The sequence below is a fragment of the Macaca mulatta genome, chromosome 17 (assembly GCF_049350105.2).
Source record: "Macaca mulatta isolate MMU2019108-1 chromosome 17, T2T-MMU8v2.0, whole genome shotgun sequence".
Taxonomy (NCBI): Eukaryota; Metazoa; Chordata; class Mammalia; order Primates; family Cercopithecidae; genus Macaca; species Macaca mulatta.
In genome coordinates this window covers 36,683,902-36,703,864 of record NC_133422.1, presented here as the reverse complement: position 1 = coordinate 36,703,864, position 19,963 = coordinate 36,683,902, and the positions used below count along the sequence as shown (strand labels likewise).

At 31.9% G+C, this 19,963-nt stretch overlaps 1 long non-coding RNA gene across 1 annotated transcript in view; it reads left to right on the top strand.

Moving 5' to 3' along the window:
- Positions 1 to 2,396: 2,396 nt before the first annotated feature.
- LOC144336183 (uncharacterized) overlaps positions 2,397 to 19,963 on the top strand; it is a 74,916-nt gene continuing 57,349 nt past the window's right edge. The window contains exon 1 of the long non-coding RNA XR_013407727.1: positions 2,397 to 2,481. This is a non-coding gene — a long non-coding RNA (uncharacterized LOC144336183). The remainder of the gene's footprint in view (positions 2,482 to 19,963) is intronic.

Here is a 19,963-nt window from a genome sequence, read left to right as displayed (position 1 = left end):
CCTCTGATTGGAGAAAATTCTCACTGAATAAGAAGGCTAGGAACATGGGCTCCAGAGAAAGAGAGCTTGGGCTTGAGACCTAGGGCTTGAGACCTAGCTATGACATTTAATTGTCACAGGATCTTCAGCGACTGACTTAACTTAAATATTTCTTGGTCTCCTTATCAGTAAAATCATGATGCGATCAATTCCTGCCTTAGCTGCCTTTTTTTTTTTTTTCAATTTTTATTTTAATTTCAAGGGTACATTTGCAGGTTTATTACATAGGTAAACTTGTGTCATGGAGGATTGTGGTACAGATTATTTCATCACCCAGGTATTAAACCCAGTACCTATCAGTTATTTTTCCTTATCCTCTCCCTCCTCCCAACCTCCACCCTCCCAAACTCCCCAGTGTGTCTTGTTCCCCTCTATGTCCATGTGTTCTCATCATTTAGCTCCCACTTATAAGTGAGAATACGCAGTATTTGGTTTTCTGTTCCTGTGTTAGTTTGCTATGGATAATGGCCTTCAGCCCCAACCATGTCCTGCAAAGGACACGATCTTAGCTGCCTTAAAATGTTAGGAGGTTTAAATATCTTGATACCTTCAAAGCACATACAAAAATATCTCATACAGAGCATGTGCTTAAGTGATGTTATTACTATTATTATGGTTTTATATTGTTATAACCATTTCTTAAAAGTTTTTGTTACTGGCCGGGCGTGGTGGCTCACGCCTGTAATCTCAGCACTTTGGGAGGCTGAGGCAGGCAGATCACGAGGTCCGGAGTTCGAGACCATCCTGGCTAACACAGTGAAACCTCGTCTCCACTAAAAATACAGAAAAATTAGCCAGGCGTGGTGGCGGGCACCTGTAGTCCCAGCTACTCGGGAGGCTGAGGCAGGAGAATGACGTGAACCCAGGAGGTGGAGCTTGCAGTGAGCCGAGATCGCACCACTGCACTCCAGCCTGGGCAACAGAGCGAGACTCCATTCAAAAAAAAAAAAAAAAAAATTGTTACTGTCTGGCTTGGGAAATGTCCTTGCTTAGCTGATTTTAATAGTGCCTTTTACTTCTCCTATCACTGCATTTACAACAGCTTAGTACCCTAAATTCAGTAAGGGCATAGTCTTTGTCTATCTTGTTCATTATTACATTTCCAGTGTGAAGAAAATTTCCTCATACGTGGAAGACTTAATAAATATTTGCTGAGTTAAATAATTAATGTTTGAACCTAACATAAAACCTTTATCCTTTTTTATTAGCATTCCCTTAATCCCAGGAGATTTTCCTCATCCTCATATCAAACTTGACTCAGTATTTCTTGATGTGGTTGACTTTCTGTAAAATGACAATTTGTTTTTCAGAGGGCCTGTTATCAAAACAAATGTAGCTAAATAACTTTTTCTATATCCAGGAAGTAAAACCTCATTGAAATTATAAGCTACATGAGAGCAGGGGATTTGTCTTCTGTTTTCTTTGTATTGTCTCATAAATCCTCTATGAATAGTTTACATATAATAAATTTTTAAAATATTAAATATTAAAACAGCATCTCATAAGAAAAGTGTCTACCTTTAAACTAGAACCTATTTGCAATTATATCTTCTCATATCTAAAGGGATACATTTACAAAAATGATGTCTGTGGCTGTAATCTCTCTTCTTGTTCAATTAAACATAGGAAATCTTTAATAATAACACACACATTTGACTTGAGATAGAATATGAGTGGTTTTGTAACCTGGTAATTTTTATGAAAATAGTTACTGAAAACACTGTAACTATCCAACTAGCCATCTTTTTTTTTTTTTTTTTAATGGAGACCATTAGGTTAAACAAATTCACAAAGTATTTGGTCAAAAGTTTATTATGAGTCATGTGATTAATTGGTGATGTGCTTTATCTGCTGTCATTTTATATGTTGATGTTCATTACAACTCAGAGTTTATAGCATATTTTTATATTTAAATTATTCCAATTCTAGGCTATTCCCTTTAAAGAAATTTTAATCACTTGGTGGTACTTTTCATAAAGTATCACATAGAATAATATAAAAAATATATATTTGGAAGATTTCAATAACATTTGCAGTTTAAACTATGTGTTCAGCAGACATCTTAAAGAGATACTATTTCAAATCATATTAACATAGTGACTATTATACAATATGTTAGCATAAGGAATGGGCACATGTAAAGCTGGAGAGTGTGTGTAAATTTTTAACATTTGAACATGTGGCCAACTTACAAAAATAACTTAAACCTTTTTGACATCTTATCATTCTGGAACAGTTCCCGGTCTTTTACAAGGACATTAAAATTAAAATTTATTTATTTTTTCCTGCAGAGTTAATAATTAGCCAATGTCAGGGAACAAAAATAGTGAGAACTCATCAATTTTTATTGCTGTTTTGAAAAAAGGAAGGGGAAATACTCATTCTGTCATGAGCCACTGAATATTGCCATTTGATGGTGCTAAAATAGCTGCGAATGTAGAAGTAAGTATCTCTCCATACCACTGCTGGTCCTATTTTAGGAATTTAGGAAAATATATTAGATCTTTCTTCATAAAATGAGAAGTTATGGAATCTGTATACATCCAGATGTTAACTCAGTATCCAAACTTCTCTTCATTCTAGCATCAAAATTTTAAATATTAAATACCACAATAAATAATCAAATTTATCATATTCAAATGTGTACTACTTGATAAATTGGTGTACTTAGCATACAGATCTCTAGGATGATTTGAATGAATAGATTAATTATTTCTAGTAACATATTTCGCTTGTTGGATGACATCCAATGAGAGTATGTGTCCTCAATATTATAAAATAATGGGGAAGTTGAGCTCAGACTTCCTTATTTGCTGATTGTGCTGGCCCTGTACATATTGAAGTACCATTTAAAGACTCTTAGGAATAATAAAGTCAGTTCCCAACTTACTCCTAGCTCATTTCTCTACTTTATTATTCTTGTGACCAATTTGTTGCTCCCTGAAACATTCATCTCCCCACAATCTTTAAGACTTGCTCCATACTCCTGTTTCTAATATCTTTCTCTAGCAGCCCCCTCCCCCTTTTTTTCCTTTTTGTTCTCTGCAGGCTTAATTACTAATGTATCTACCACAGATTTTCTGTTAACTGGAACATTTGCATATCCCCTTTGATTTTATAATTCTTGAAGCTTTATATGCTGCTAAACTAAGTTCCTCAGAATACTCATCATTGAATACTCTTCTCTCGTTAACATGTCTTAAAACAACTAAAATGAATTTAATACAAATTAACTTTTCATAAAATTATTGTATATAGATACCTTATACATTGCCAAAACAGTGTTTATGGCATTTATTTATCATGCAACTTTAATTCGATCAGGGACAAATTTTCCTCAAGGTTTTCTCTCTCTTAGATGATATGGTATGCTGAAAGATGACTCATGGAAAAATACCCATATCCTGATTCAGGAGCCTGTTACTATGTTACTTTGCATGGCAAAGGGACTTTACAAATGTGATTTAATTATGGGCTTTCAGTTAAGCAGACTACCTTGATTTATACAGGTATACCACAGTTATCAGTTTCCCAGCTGAGCCTGCGTGAAACCCTAACCTTGACCAAAACAATGATCATAACTGATGAGAGAGCCTGAAGCAGGACACCTACCCATCTAAACAATCTCAGGATTCCTGACCACAGAAACTATATGATAGTAAATGTCCTTTATTTTAAGCTGTTAAGCTTGTGGTTATACTTTAAATAGCAATTAATAACTAATAAATGTAGGGATACAATAACTCAATGAAGGAAATAATTTGTTATTTTCCCATAACTTTCAGGTTCCTTTCAAATTTTTTGGCTTAACAGTCAGGAATGAATGTTCCTCCACTTCTGTTTCCAAATTTGCTATATTAATTTTGAAGTATTTTCAATTATCAGAAAGCACAGTTATTTCATGCCTCCGTGCTTTCATATATTTTGTTTTAGAAAAGCTTTCAGAAAAATGCTATGCCTTTATCAAAATGGTTAACTTCTATTTAGTGTCCAATATGTATCACAAGCCTTCTATTTCTGAGAATACTTCTCTGACTACCCAGACCTACTGAAAAATCCATGTTCTGCGTTGACAGCACAGGCAAATTCTTTGTTATAGCACTAATTCTACTGTATACAAATGGTTTACACATCTTTCTCCTACATCCATCTCTAAGATGTAGGATAGTAGCCACATCTTAACCGACTTCATCCCCTGTGAATGTCCTAACAACAAATTAAAGATTAAACATTATTTTTATATAGAGACAAGCAACAGTGTTTAGTAGTAAGACTCCAATAATTTAGTTTTAAAGAAATACTTCCAAAAAAGAACATTTCTTCTCAAATGTATTTGCCACTCTTTGTCAATTCCTTTTTTGGGAACGCTGTCCTTTCTGAATGAAATTCATTAGATATTTTTTTTTCTGATAAATTATTGTAAACATTATCAAACACAAGGAAAGGTTGAAAGTATTTTATAGTGCATACTCATACAACCAACACCTAGATCCTACTATTAATTTTTCAAATCTATACATGTATCCTCACCTGCCATTTACCCCTGAATCCATATTATTTTTTGATACATTGTAAGTAAATTACAGGCATTGGGATAGTTTCTGCTGAATATGTCAGCGTGCATATAATTAATTTGTGTTGCCACTCTTTGTTTAGTCAGTACTTTCGAGGAAAAATTTATATACAATAAAATGTGTATCAAAATATTCACTTAAATGCATATTAAAATGCTATTAAAATATAAAATACTGCCAACACACTAGAATGTTTTTCTATGTCTTTTTGCAGTGAGTTCCCTCCCCTTACCCTGGAAACAAACATTGCTTTTTAATTTTTTCTAACATACACTAGTTTTGCTTGTGTTACCCTTTTATATAAATATAACACAATATGTACTCTTTTCTGTTAGACTTCTTTTACTTAGCATAACGACTTTGAAATTCATCTAAGTTATTGTGTACATAAGCAATTTATTTCTTTTCATCTCTGAGTGATATATCATTTTATGTATATACTAGTTTACCAATTATCCAATTTATCAATTACACTTGTCTTGAATTGAGTTTTGCATATTATGAATATATCTCCTATGAAAACTCATGTGAAAGCATTTTTGTGGGTATTTCATTTTTTCTTGGGTAAATACACAGGTATGATCGTGCTAGGTCATAGAGTAGGTATGTATTTAGTTTATTAGAAAGGCTACATCTTTTCCTACGGTTGTCCCATTTTAGAGTCTCCAGATGAAATTATCAATGTTACAGTTGCTTCACATCCTTCTATTTTTGCAAACATTTTATATTGCCAGTTTTTTTTTTAAGTTATTCTGTTGGGGAGGGTATCTCATGGTGGTTTTAATACGTATTTCTCTAAGATTAATATAGTTGTTTGTTTTAATATGTTTATTGGATGTTCATATATTTTACTATGTGAAACATCTGTTTAAAACTTCTGCCCTTCTATTTCTTTTAAATTCAGTTGCAGAAGTACATTATACAGCCTTTATATAGTTATCTGTCAGATGCATGTTCTATAAATGCCTTCTTTCAGTGTTTACTTTATATTCTTTTAATGGTGTTTTCTGATGTAGAGATATTTTTAGTTTTAATGAAAACAAATTTGGCTTTTTTTATGTGTATTTTTTTTTCTGTGTCTGAAGAAAACATTGCCTTCTCCCAAGTCACAACATATTTTCCTATGTGTTTTTTAATAGTTTTGCCGGGCGCGGTGGCTCACTCCTGTAATCCCAGCACTTTGGGAGGCTGAGGCGGGCGGATCACGAGGTCAGGAGATCGAGACCATCCTGGCTAACACAGTGAAACCCCGTCTCTACTAAAAATATAAAAAATTAGTCGGGCGTGGTGGCGGGAGCCTGTAGTCCCAGCTACTCCGGAGGCTGAAGCAGGAGAATGGCGTGAACCGGGGAGGCGGAGCTTGCAGCGAGCTGAGATCGCACCACTGCACTCCAGCCTGGGCTACAGAGCCAGACTCTGTCTCAAACAAACAAACAAACAAACAAACAAACAAACAAAAACCTCTATAGTGTTAGTTAATGTGTTTAAGTTTATGATCCATCTTGAGCTAATTTTTATGTTTAGAATGAGGTAGGGGTCAAGTTTCATGTTTTTCCTTAATAATATACGTACATTCCAGCTAAATTGTTTGAAAATAATTTTCCCAGTAGGTTACATTTTTTTTGTTAAAGAAAATCATATGTATCCATTCATTTTTAATATACACTTAAGATATCATTTTGCGGGATGTATTATATAGCATTCCCAAAATATCTTAGCTGTGGACTTCTGTGTTTTCATAGGTGTTGCTCATCTCTAGTATATCTCTGATTAGTATCCATTACATTATTTTTAACATAACTATTTCATTCACTATTAAATCATCTCCATGCAGGGAGAAAAAAATTCGTGTTAATTTTGTTGTAGCCATAATATATAATTCTAATTATGCTCAACACAGACATGCATTTTATTTTGAATAAATGAATGGAGAAATGGTAAGTTAAAGTACTGTTTTATCCATTGGGATTTAAATATACTCATCGTTTACAAAAGAGAATTTTTATATCTTCATTCTTAAAAATAAGGAATATGTGTATATACCTATTAGGTGGAAGTCAATTGTATCATAACAAAATAAGTATGTACAACCTTGCATGTTCGTTACAGCTTCTTTTGGAAATTAAATAAAAATGAATTAGACCAGCTGCCGTGGCTCACGCCTGTAATCCCAGCACTTTGGGAGGCCCAGGCGGGCGGATCACGAGGTCGGGAGATGGAGACCATCCTGGCTAACACAGTGAAACCCTGTCTCTATTAAAAATACAAAAAATTAGCTGGCGTGGTGGCGGGCACCTGTAGTCCCAGCTACTCGGGAGGCTGAGGCAGGAGAATCCCGTGAACCTGGGAGGCGGAGCTTGCAGTGAGCCGAGATTGCGCCAGTACACTCCAGCCTGGGCGACAGAGCAAGACTTTGTCTCAAAAAAAAAAAAAAAAAAAAAAAAAAAAAAAAAAATTGATAATAAATAAAGATAAATGAAGAATGTTCAATAATAGCATATGTTCAAAACTTGCTAATTTGACAGACATAGAGTTATGTACTGATAATACAGATATACCGTCCTTGCAAAAGGTCGTGATCTAGTGAACTGTATGTTATTATTGGGGTTTATTATTGTTATTTAATTAACCATAAGTTTCAAATAAGTCATTAGCTTTTTGAGAAAGTGTTTGTCACCACTTGCTTAGTTATTCAGAGTATATATATTTTTTTCTTTGTACATAATATCGTTTGCTCTTTATGGAGGCTGAAAGTGTGATATATAATAAAGTGATAAGTACAAAAATGGTGAGTCTTCAATATGGGGCAAAATGTTAATACAAAGAAAATGAAACCACATCATTTTTCTCCTTTTACTATGTTCCTGATGGCTTGTAAATAGCAATTTCATCATTTTGGCTATTTAACATTCACATTTTTATCAAGTGGCATTTGTTTCTTTCATATATGAGGAGTAATTACTTGTTATGTAACTGACAAATTTGAAAGAAAGGACCTGAACATATATGATTTAATTCTTTCAGCCTGTTTCGAATGTCTACCTAAAAAACAAAATCAATGCTTTTGAAGGTTTTGTTGTTGTTATTATTATTTTTGTGTTTACTAAGACAGACTCTGTAGGTAGAGTCAGACTTCATTACCTTGGGGAGATCAGTGATAAGTTCAATTTAGAATGTGATGAAGAGATTAGTTATCCTCTTAAAAACCACATTCTACAAACTACCTTTGCTACTCATTAAATGGACATATTTATTGACCTTTATCTCATTTTGATGCATGTTTCTAATATGATTTCTAATTCAGAAGAAAGGGCCAACACAGTACTTTCAACAAGTCCTGCAAGATAAGCAATATAATTAATAAGATTTTTAAGGAAGCATTAAAAAATACTAATACTAATGTGCCCCATACTGAGGGCTCACCATTTTTGTGCTTATTGCTTTATTATATATCACATTTCAGCTCCCAGAAAGATCAAACAATATTATGTAAAAAGAAAATAAAAGATTATACTCTGAATAACTTAAATATGTTGAAGAACTAACCAGGTAACTTAGGATATAGTTAGTAAGTAACATTAGATTTATTTTTAATTTTAATCAATACCTAGATTATATTATACACATATCAGAGTCTGAGAGTTCTTGTTGAAATTCACAACAGAAGTATATAAATGTTCTCCTCATGTTGTTCTTTATCGTTTTCTCAATCTGTTTCACAAGTTAAGTGAGCGTCTACACACAGGTTTTCTATGTATGCCACTTGGATGGAAATGTTTCAATTGACTTTGTATTATAATTACAAGTAAATATGAACATATTCTAGATCAACGGGGAAGAATTTAATGATGGACATGATATACAATTTTAAATACATCTATTGGAAGCTTGTTTTCATCCCTTTGATGTCATTCAATTAACTGATATAATATTGAATTTTATTTATTTGGTTTTGTTTCTTTGCTTGATCTTTAATAGTATTTAAATACATTATTTTAATAGAAAAATAATAGTTGTACATAATTATGATGTATTGATATATGTATACATTGCAGCAAGAGCAAATCAAGCTAATTAACATATCCATCACCTCACCTACATATTATGTTTTGTGGTGAGTATGGTAGACATCTACGTGTAGCAATTTTGAAATATAAATATATTATTAACTATGGTAATCATGCTGTGCTCTAAAATGTATTTTCTATCTAGGAGAACTTTGAGCCTTTTGACCAGCATCTCCTCTTTCCCTATTCCCTGCCCACCTAGTCTCTGGTCACCATATTCTATTTTTTGCTTTTATGAGTTCAACATTTTGAGTAAAATCATGCAGGATTTATCTTTCTGCGCCTGGCTTATTTCACATACCAGAATGTCTTTCGGGTTCACTCATGTTGTTGAAATGACAGACTTTATTTTTTAAAAGTTGTGTGTATATACATTTTCTTCATCTGTTCACTCACTGATGGTTATTTTGATTTCCATATCTTGGCTATTGTGAAAAATGCTGAAATAAACATAGCAGTGTTTTCTTGAATTGTACTGCAACATTTTTAAGATCTATAGATCTGTAAGAGGGTTCTTAAAAATACTTTAAAATAAATCTGTACATTATTCAAGTTTGAAAAACACTGTTCTAGAAATTATAATCTACTCCTTCCAATCATCAAATTTTATTAATATAATTGTTTTTATTTTTTCAGAGGTAACTAATGTCTAATCTTTGTATCTCAATTGGTGTATGTTAGGATATAGCATCATTATAATTTCTCTAGATGCTTTTACATAGAAGACATACTTATATACTGTTCAGTTGTTGGTTTGAATGACAACTTCTGCAAAACTCTCACCCTTTCTCCACACAGCCACTGATGAAATAGAAGAAAAACAATCCACAATGTTTTTTATATGATTTTACTGTGTTAAAAGGGATTCGTTTTACAAATGCAATATATAAATTATAAAGAATCTTCCCACAATTGCCTCTGATGGTGAAAGCTTTTTGTATATGTGTGTAAAGAAGGAATGGTAGGATTTTAAAATACATAAAATATTACTATATAGTTTTACAACAGATATTTAATACTCTCAATCTCCTATCAAATTCAAAATGACCTAGCATTAATAGCAAATACCTTTGAAATATATCTTAATCACTATGATTTTACTTTTACACTCTATATTTTTATACTGCCTAAAATTGACTTTTTATTTCACTGCTTGAATATCTTTAAGCCAAACTGATTTTATTTGCTAAGAAAAATGTTTAGACGAAGTTATCAAAGAACATTGATATTTTTCCACTGACTGACAATCCATGTAACAGTTGCTCAGAGAGCTTTTCTTACTCCCAATTTTACAGCTGCCAATCAATGAGGAAATCAACCTAAATAGGTTAATTTATCAGTGCTGTTTTCGATAGAAGTTATATATCCTCCATTTGTTGAGCTTACATTGCCTTCTGAAACAAGGATTTTAGGACTGTTCTCATATAGTGACTTAGAAAAAAGCCTGAATAATAAATAAGAAAATGAAAGTTTATTCCATATAGCAAATAAACTACAAAATAAGTTTAAAACACACACAAAAAATGCTGAAAATCTTATCAACAAAGAAGATTATTTAAGAACCAGATATTTCTTACCTGTTTACATAATGGACATCTGTAAGCTTTGGTCTTGCTATCAGTAAATATAAGGTGTTTAAAATCACTTATATTTTAAAAACAAGAAGAGTTTACTTAGATGAAACTTTTTATATTAAAAAGGAGTTTTTGCTTGAACTATGCTTAGAAATGTTGTACCTCTAAATAAATTCCTACTTACATGAAACATACGATATAAACTGTTTTTAAAAACAGTTTTCATTTTAATATGAGAAAGACTTATTTTTCCTTAAGAAAGATTTCTGGTCCCGGCACGGTGGCTCGTGCCTAATCCCAGCACTTTGGGAGGATGAAGTGGGTGGATCCCCTGAGGTCGGGGGTTCGAGATCAGCCTGACCAACATGGAGAAACTCCGTCTCTACTAAAAAATACAAAAATAGCTGGCACATGCCTGTAATCCCAGCTACTCGGGAGGCTGAAGCAGGAGAATCGCTTGAACCTGGGAAGCGGGGGTTGTGGTGAGCTGAGATCACTCCATTGCACTACAACCTGGGCAAGAAGAACAAAACTCCATCTCAAAAAAAAAAAAAAAAAGAAAGAAAGAAAAAGAAAAAGAAAGATTTCCTTTTGCTTATTAGCATTTGACTTAAAGAAAATAATAAAATTGAATATTCATAAAGTTTAGAATATTACATTCTACGTATTTATCTTCAAGTATCCCATCTAAACACAATATAATATTTGAATATCTTTATTATATCCACAAATAATCATTCATAATTTGATTAGATCTACAGGGACAAGAATCTAACCTATATTCTCATGAAGTTTACTGATGTTTGAACAATTCTGTTGGAAAAAAGATTAGTTTTGAGTCTCTTGTAGCTTTCCTCCATTAATTCTTGTTCTATCCTCTGAATCCTTACCAAAAAAAAAAAATTAATAAAGTGGCCTTCCATATGATAGCCTTCAGTATAAATGTAGACTACTATCAAGAATTCTTAGTTTTACTATCTCTGTGTCTTTGAACCATGCTATATAGCTCTTAGTTTCCATCTTATTTTTGTTTTATTTCCCTTTGTAATTTTATAGTTTTTTAGAATTGCATACTAGAACTGAATTCAGTTTTCTAGGATAAGGAAACATACAATGGTGTGATTTGTGTTCCTTAATTCTCCATGAACTACCCGAAATTACGAGCTAGTATAGTCATGAAGATTTCTTCTGGGGATAAAGTAGATAACTTGAACTAGGCTCCAAAACCTCATAAGCTCCCCAAGTCTGCCCAATTATCAAGAAAGTAATCACTAACTTTCAGATACTCAAATAGTAAAAAAGAAAGATAACTATGAACATGTTTTCTTTCATAAATCCTACATTATCAATGTAACATTTTTAAAGGAAATTAGACTTTAAAAATTATTTGTACAAACACAGCTAATCCTAATTATTGGGAAATTCCATATTTGCTATTGAAAGATATTTGTGCTCCCCAAATCAATACTCATGGTGCTTTCACTTCACGTTATTTATGGACATGAGTAGAGCAGTGAAAATTTGCATCATCCAATATTCAGGTTTGCAATTGAGGCTGAATAAGGTGATGTCCTCTCTTTTTGTTTCAGCTCTCTTCCCTAGAATAAACTATTTTACATATATACATACACACACACACACACACACACACACACACGCATGCGCACATATGCACACATATATGATATAACACTCTTAAACAATTATCACACATTATTTTACCTCCTTTTTTTCAGTGATTGCTGTTTAGGAACAAAGCATAATACCTTGGCATTATTTCTATGACATCTTAGCCCATTGTTTCAGTGTATCAAAAACTTTTTAGAACAAAAACTTATATCTCCTATTGTATGTTTATTCAATTGATTAAAAGCCCATGTAAATATTGTGGCCATATATTCTAGTCATGTTTTAAAAATGTCATGACAAATATTATCAGTTTGTCTGAAATATACACCATTTATTTCAAAACTGTTTATTGACATTCTATTTGAAAGCATTTTGCCATCGATTTTGAGGATATAAAGAAAAATAATGCCAGGGAGTTTGTTTTTTGTTTTTTTGTTTGTTTAGTTGGTTTTTAATAAGAGTATTTTGCAGAGAAGTTGAATGAACTAGGTAGGAAGAGATGCATCAATGTATAATGAAAAAAAAGGAGTACACATTTTATAGTCAGAAGACCAAATTCAAGTGCCAGTTATGTAACTTACTAGCTGTATGATTTTGGTCAAATTAATTTAATGTTTGTGAGCTTCAGGTTTTTCAGTTATATAATGAGAAAAATAAAATCTGCCTAACACAGCTGTAATCATGATCAAATGAACTCATATTAGGAGAAAGTGTCTAAAGTACTAGCAAAATATAACTGTTGTATTTTGTATTTTCATACAATATTAAGATTTTTGTTTTATTATATATTTAAAGAGTAAAACATGTTTTTAAATATGCATACACATAGTGAAATAAAATGTTTTTTAAATATGCATCTACATAGTGAAATGATTCCTATAGTCATGAAAATTAATGTGGTCATTATGTCATATAGTTACCTTACTTCTTTTTGTGTCAAGAGCACAAAATATCTACTCTTTTAGCAAAAATTTGGACTATAATCATTATTATTAACTATAGCACTCACATTGTACATTAGATACGTAAGGTTATTTATCCTACATATCTACAACTTTTTACCCTTGTGCAAAATATCCTCATTTCATCTTTCATTTTCCCACCCCTAATAACCACCATTTTTTTTTCTATCTCTGTGAATTTCCCTTTATGTTTTTCTTTTTTAAAAAAAAATTCCACTTATAAGTGAGATCATGCATGGTTTTTCTCTCTGTGCCTCTTTTAACATGTCTTGCAGATTCACCTGTAGTTTTTCAAATGGCAAGATATCCTTTTTTAGGCAGAGTAATATTCCTTTGTATATATATACCACATTTTCTTTGTGCTTTCATCCATCAACAAACACTTGTAGTCAGTTGTTTCCATAGCTTGGCTAATGCAAATAATGCTGCAATAAACAGGAGACTGCAAATATCTTCAGGAGGTGGTAATTTCATTTCCTTTGGGTATATACCCAGAAGTGGACTGCTGAATCATATGGCAGTTGGATTTGTACTTTTTAGAGGAAACTTAATACTGTTTCTGTAATAATGGCACCATTTAACATTTCCACCAACATTGTAGAGTTCCAATTTCTCCATATGCTTGCCAACACTTATTTTGTGTTTTTGACAATAGCTTTACTTAACAGGTATGAGGCGATATGTCATTGTGGTTATGACTTGCATTTCCCTGGTGATTAGTGATATTGAACATCTTTTTATATACCTGTGAGCCAATTATATGTCTTTGGAGAAATGTCCATTCAAATTATTTGCACATCTTAAAAATTAGTTTACTGTGTTTTTTCCTTACTGAGTCATAAGAGTTCCTTAAAATATTAACTCTTTATCAAATATATGATTTGCAATAATTTTCTCGCAATCTGTAAGTTGTCTTTTCATTCTGGTGATTGTTTTCTTTGTTGTCCAGAACCCTCCTTAGTTTGATGAATTCTCATTCATTTAGTTTTGGCTTTGTAGTATGAGCTCTTGGTGCAATATCTAAAAAGTCTACCAAGGTGAATGTCAAAGAGCTTTTCTCCTGTATTTTCTCCTAAGAGTTGTGTAGCTTCAGTTTTTACAGTTAGGTCTTTTATTAAGTTTGGCTTGATTTTTGTGTATGATCTAAGACATGGGTCCAATTTAATTGTTTTGCATATAATCTATTTTTCTCAGTATCATTTATTCAAGAGAGACTCTCCTTTCCTCATTGTGTCGTCTTGGTGCACTGGTCAGTCATTAGTTGTTTGTATGTGCCTCAGTTTATGTCTGGGCTATGTATTCTATTCCATTGGTCTTTGTGCCTGTTTTTATGCCTGTAAAATACCCTTTTGATTACAACAGCTTTGTAATATAATTTGAAATCAGAAAGTGCGATGGCTACAATTTTGTTTTATTTTTTTCAGTATCACTCTGTCTATCAGGGTCATTTGTGGTTCCACAGAAATTTTAGATTTTCTTTACTATTTTTATGAAGAATGCTGTTGTAATTTTGGTAAAAATTGAATTGAATTTTGTTATTGCTTTGAGTAGTATAAACCATTTAACATAATTTTTTTCAATTTGTAAATGTGGGAAATTTTATTTATTTGTGTCTTCAATTATTTTCATTCAAACTGTATAGTTTTCAGTGTATAGATTTTTCATCTCATTTAAATTATTTGTAAGTATTTTTCATGCTATTGTAAATGCGATTACTTTATTTTGTTTTATTTTTATTTTTTGAATAAGTCCTTATTTACACAAAAAATGCAACTAATTTTTGTAGGTTGATCCTGCAACTTTATTGAATTTATGTATTGGTTCTAACAGTTTTATTATTTACTCTTGGGAGTTTTCTTTTTTTTCTTTGTTTTTGCTTTTGTTTTTGAGATGGAGTCTCCCCCTGTTACCATGCTGGAGTGCAGTGGTGCCATCTTGGCTCACTGCAATCTCCACCTCCTGGGTTCAAGCAATTCTCCTGCCCTAGTCTCCCAAATAGCTGGGACTACAGGTGCTTACCACCATGCCCAGCTAATTTTTCTATTTTTAGTAGAGATAGGGTTTCACCGTGTTGGCCAGGATGATCTCCATCACTTGACCTCATAATCCACCCACCTTGGCCTCCAAAAGTACTTGGATTACAGGCATGAGTCACCATGCCTGGTCTGGAGTTTTCTATATATGAAATTGTATCATCAGCAAGTAAAGATAATTTTATATTTGTTTGCCTTTTTTTGTTTGTTTATTTGTTTGATGGCTCTTGCTATTACTTCCAGTACTGTGTTGAATAAAAGTGATGAAAGTGGGCATCCTTGCATTGTACTGGATTGTAGAAGAAAAGCTTTTAGTTTTTTCTCATTGATTTTGATGTTAGTTGTAAGATTTTCATAAATGGTCTTTATTATGTTGGGAACATTTCTTTCTCTACCTAAATATTTATAGTTTTTGTAAAGAAACATTGCTGGACTTTATCAAATGTCTTCTTTGCATTTAGATTATCATGTAATTTTTCTCTTTCATTTTGTTAATGTGATGTACCACGTTGTTTATTTGCATATGTTAAATCAGTTCTGTATGCCTGGGATAAATTCCACTTGATCATGGTGTAGAATTATTTTGATATATTGTTGAATTTGGTTTGCTAGTACTTTATTGAGGATATCTGCACCTATGTTCATCAGAAATACTGGCTTATAATTTTCATATCTTGCAATGTCTTTTTCTGGCTTTGGTGTTGTATTAATGCAACGCTGGCCTCATCAGATGTGGTTGGAATTATTTTCTCTAGATCTATATTTTAGAAGCATTTAAAAAGGAATAGTATCAATTCTTTTCTGAATGTTTAGTGAAATTTAGAGGGAAAAGCATCTGGTCATGGGCTTTTTTATGTTGAGAGGTTTCTAATGACCAGTGCAATCTCTGTTTGTTGTTGGTCTCGTCAGGCTTTCTATTTCTCCCTGAGGCAATCTCAATGAGTTTGTATTTTTCTAAGAATTTATTAATTTTATCTAGTTTATTCAATTTGTTGTATTTTAATTGTTTGTGATAGTCGCTTATGATCATTTTTATTTCTTAGGCATCCATTACAATGTCTCCACTTACATTTTATATTTTATTTGTTTTAGTCTTCTCTCAGTTTTACTTAGTCTGGCTTATAATTTGTCATTTTGTTTAGAAAAACAATGTCAGTTTTATTGATTTTTTTTTCCTACAGTTTTTCTATCTTTTATTTGTTTCTGATCTGATCTTTGTTATTTCCCTCCTTCTGCTAACTTTGGCTTTACTTTGTTTCACTTTGTTAAGTTCTTGAATGTGTGATATTGGGCTACTTGAGATCTTTCTTCCTTTTTAAGTTTTTAAAGGGTATTGCTGTAAATTTCCCTCTTAAAATTGCTTTTGCTATATCTTACAGGTGTTGGCGTATTTTGTTTTCATTGTCATTTGTCTCAAAATATATTTTATTTCTCTTTTGATTTCTTCTTTGACCCGTTAGTAGTTTGGATAGTACTGTTTAATTTCCACATAGTTGTTAATTTTCCAAAATTTCTCCTGTTATTAATTTCTAGTTTGATAACATTGTGGTTGAAAACAATGTGTGATATGATTCCAGTCTTCTTAAATATGTTAAGACTTGTTTTGTAGCCTAATATATGGACTATGTTGGAGAATATTTCATGTGCATTACAGAAGAATGTGTATTCTACTGCTATTAGATTAAATATTCTAATATATGTGTTAAGTCTATTTAGTCTAAAGTGTGGTTCAAGTTCAATATTTTCTGCCTGGTTGATCAATCCACTGTTGAAAGTCAAATATTACTACTTATTTTAAAAAGGCAAGGTTACACATATCTTGAATATTTTAAAATCATATATTTTTAAAGATAGAGATATAATTTTGTTTTAGTATCAGAAAAGTTATGTCGACTTAGATAATTACATATGGTTAAAAATAGTGATGTATCCATTACTAGAGACTGCATAGGAGATACAACCTTGATTGGAAAAACAAATTTCCAAGTTTTATTTTGGACACAGAGTTTAGTTTTTCCATAAAGGAAAGTAAAACAATATAATAGTAAGTTGGAATATTTAGGGTTTCATTTATAATATTATGGGTATTATGTTCATCTTTGTTAATAATTTTGTAGGCCATAGAGTGAATATAAATTTTAAAATTGAGTTATATAAAGACAAATCTAGGAAGTCTGTAGGGTGGACTAAAATGATACGATACTGAAGGATAGAAAATAAAATATATTAGTTCAAGGATGAGGGAAATCTATACTGAATTAAAATGGTAGTAACAAATGAAAACAAGACTTTAAAAAATTCAAAAGATTGTATCTTTAAATTTTCTTCATTTGATTTTAAAATTATAAAACGAATTCATGCATATTTTAACAATTAAAATTTAACATGGAATGTAGAATTGCAAAGTAAATTTTCTTCCTGGTTTCTTCCTCAAACACTCACATACACACAGATATACACTCAACAGTCTCATATCCTCAAGGTAATCAATTTTTGACAACCTAGTGTATAACTTTATATTCTATTATTTCTATATAAGTAAAGATATAAAGACACTTGTGTCCATATATTGAGGATTATTTGACTTGTCTTTTTTCAAAAGAGAATTATACTATATATATTGATGTTTTAGATGACTTTATTAGAGCTTGGTAATGGATTTGATAATAGATGACTTGAGAGAGGAAAGTAGATCAAGGACAATAGGAATTTTCAGCCTAAGTAGGTAAAAATAGATCCTTGCAAAGAGAAGAAAAAATGTGAGAAAGAAGTACTTTTTGGCAGGAAGGGGTAGTTTAACAATACATAGTCATTTTAGTACGTGTTCCTAAAATACATGATTCGAATTAATATAATGGGTATATTAAGAATATATCTTCATATGTTTGTCTTCAGAAAAACCAATACCAGGTTTTAAGCCTCATTTATTTTATTTACTAAGCATTTATTTAACAACCTCTGTGTCAAAGATACGCTTGTTGCCAGCATGATGCTTACTTTCTCTTGGTGAGAAACAAAATGTACAAACAAAAAAGAGAAACAAATAAATAGAATAAGTGATATTCAAAGGTGATAACTGACATGTGTATTAGTAAACCAGGAAATATAAAGAGGGTGAAAGGATGCAGATAGGAGAGGTTGCAACTGAGTTGAAGTCTAAACAATTCAGTGGAAGCCAATCTTTTCTTGTACATGCCTCTGAGTATCGGTGACTATTGTGTTTGTGCGTGTGTAATCATATATATGTATATAATTATTACACACCTGAGACTGCGTAAACAAATTACCACAAACTCGCTGACTTAAAATAGTAGAAGGTTATCTTACAGTTCTAGAGGCCAAAATCTGGCAGGACCATTCTCTATCAGAGGTTTCTGTGGGAGAAACTCATTCTTTGCCTCTCACCTTCTGATGGCACAAAACGTTTCTTGACATGTAGCTGCATCACTTCAATCTCTACCTCTGTTGTTCCATTACCTTGTGTTCTCTTCTGTAAAATTTCCCTCTGCCTCACTGTTGTAAAGTTGTTGGTCCTTGGATTTAGGGTTTACTTGGATGATCCAGTGTAAGCACTTCCTTCCAAAATTCTTGATGGATCACATATCTTTGCCATTACGCTAAAATCACCCTTTACCACAGAAATTAATATTCATAGGTTCCAGGAATTAGGATACGGGCATATCTTTTTTTGGGGGGGCCCACATAGCTTAATAGAATTTATGTACTGTATTAATGTGCCATAATTTTACATACATTCCTGTTATCCAATAGTTTATGAGAAATTTTACTCCTTTTTTTCCTAATTATACAATGGCTGTCACAAAAATAAGTGAGCCACAGATAGGCATTTGATTTATCAAGTATTCTGTTAAAAAATCAATGGTATGGTTGAGAAAGTTATTATTGAAAAAATATAAATGTTTTATTTGAGAAGAGAAGAAAAAAATAGAAAAGGAGAGGAGATCAAGTACTAGGTTTGAGCATGTTAGCCAGTGAACATTATCTTGTTTATTTGTGAAAAGTGTCATATATTTTTTTCTCTTGAATATTTTAGTTTTGTTATTTCTATATCCTAAAATTCATAAAATACTTTATGTAGTAGTTTTTACTTCATATTTACTTTAAAATTATTTAAAAACGGTTAACAAGAGAGGCTTCTAGGATGCATCAAGGACTTCAGTCAGTGTTATGAGCCTTCATTTTCCGTGATTAAAAAAAATGGTTTAACAAAACTCAGTGTCTGCTACCTAACAAATGTTTCATATGTGCTGTAGATAAATAAATGGATGAATTAGTGAATTAAAGTAGCTAACTGATAATTCATGGCCAGTATAGCAATAGAGGAAGAAGAGCCCCAGTTTAAGGAAAGGAAGGCACCCAACGTAACAGCAATTATTTTTTTGCCTAAACAAATTTACTAAAAATTACATTTGGTAAAACTACAGCAACAGTAGAGAACATTCTGGCATGTGTTGCCTATTAAGAAGCAATGAACTATATAACAAATGAGAAGATCGTTTAAAATATTTTAACTCATTTTAAATCAAAATGTCTTTGATCTAAATTACACTATAGTTATCTTCAACTCAAATTTGTATTCAATATTGATATAGATTTTTAAGCAGCTTTTTGTTTTATAAAATAAACTGATTTTCATGTATCATATTATATCTGTGGTCGTATAATCATTCAGCTACACTGACTGGGGAAGTATGTGAAGTTTATAATAAGGAAGCACTAGCTTCTGGGAGTATATAAAAGTGACAGGAATGACTAAGAAACGTGAAGAAACCTTAAAAATTCTGCCTTTAAATTTATTTCCTGGAATTTGTATCCATAGGGTGTCAAAACATCCTACTTTCTAAAGATTTAAGACACAGCTTTATTTGATTTTTAGGCATCAATGTTAATTGGACCGTTTTGTTAATTAATAATGTGTGTTGTTATTTATAGGAATTTGAGGACTGCTACAGGTTTAAATTGAATTCTTTTGGCTCTAGGCATTATTACATTAGAGTGGTGTTATTTAATTTAAAAAGAAGGGAAAGGGCAACTTATACATTTTTAACATTTTCATGAGTATCA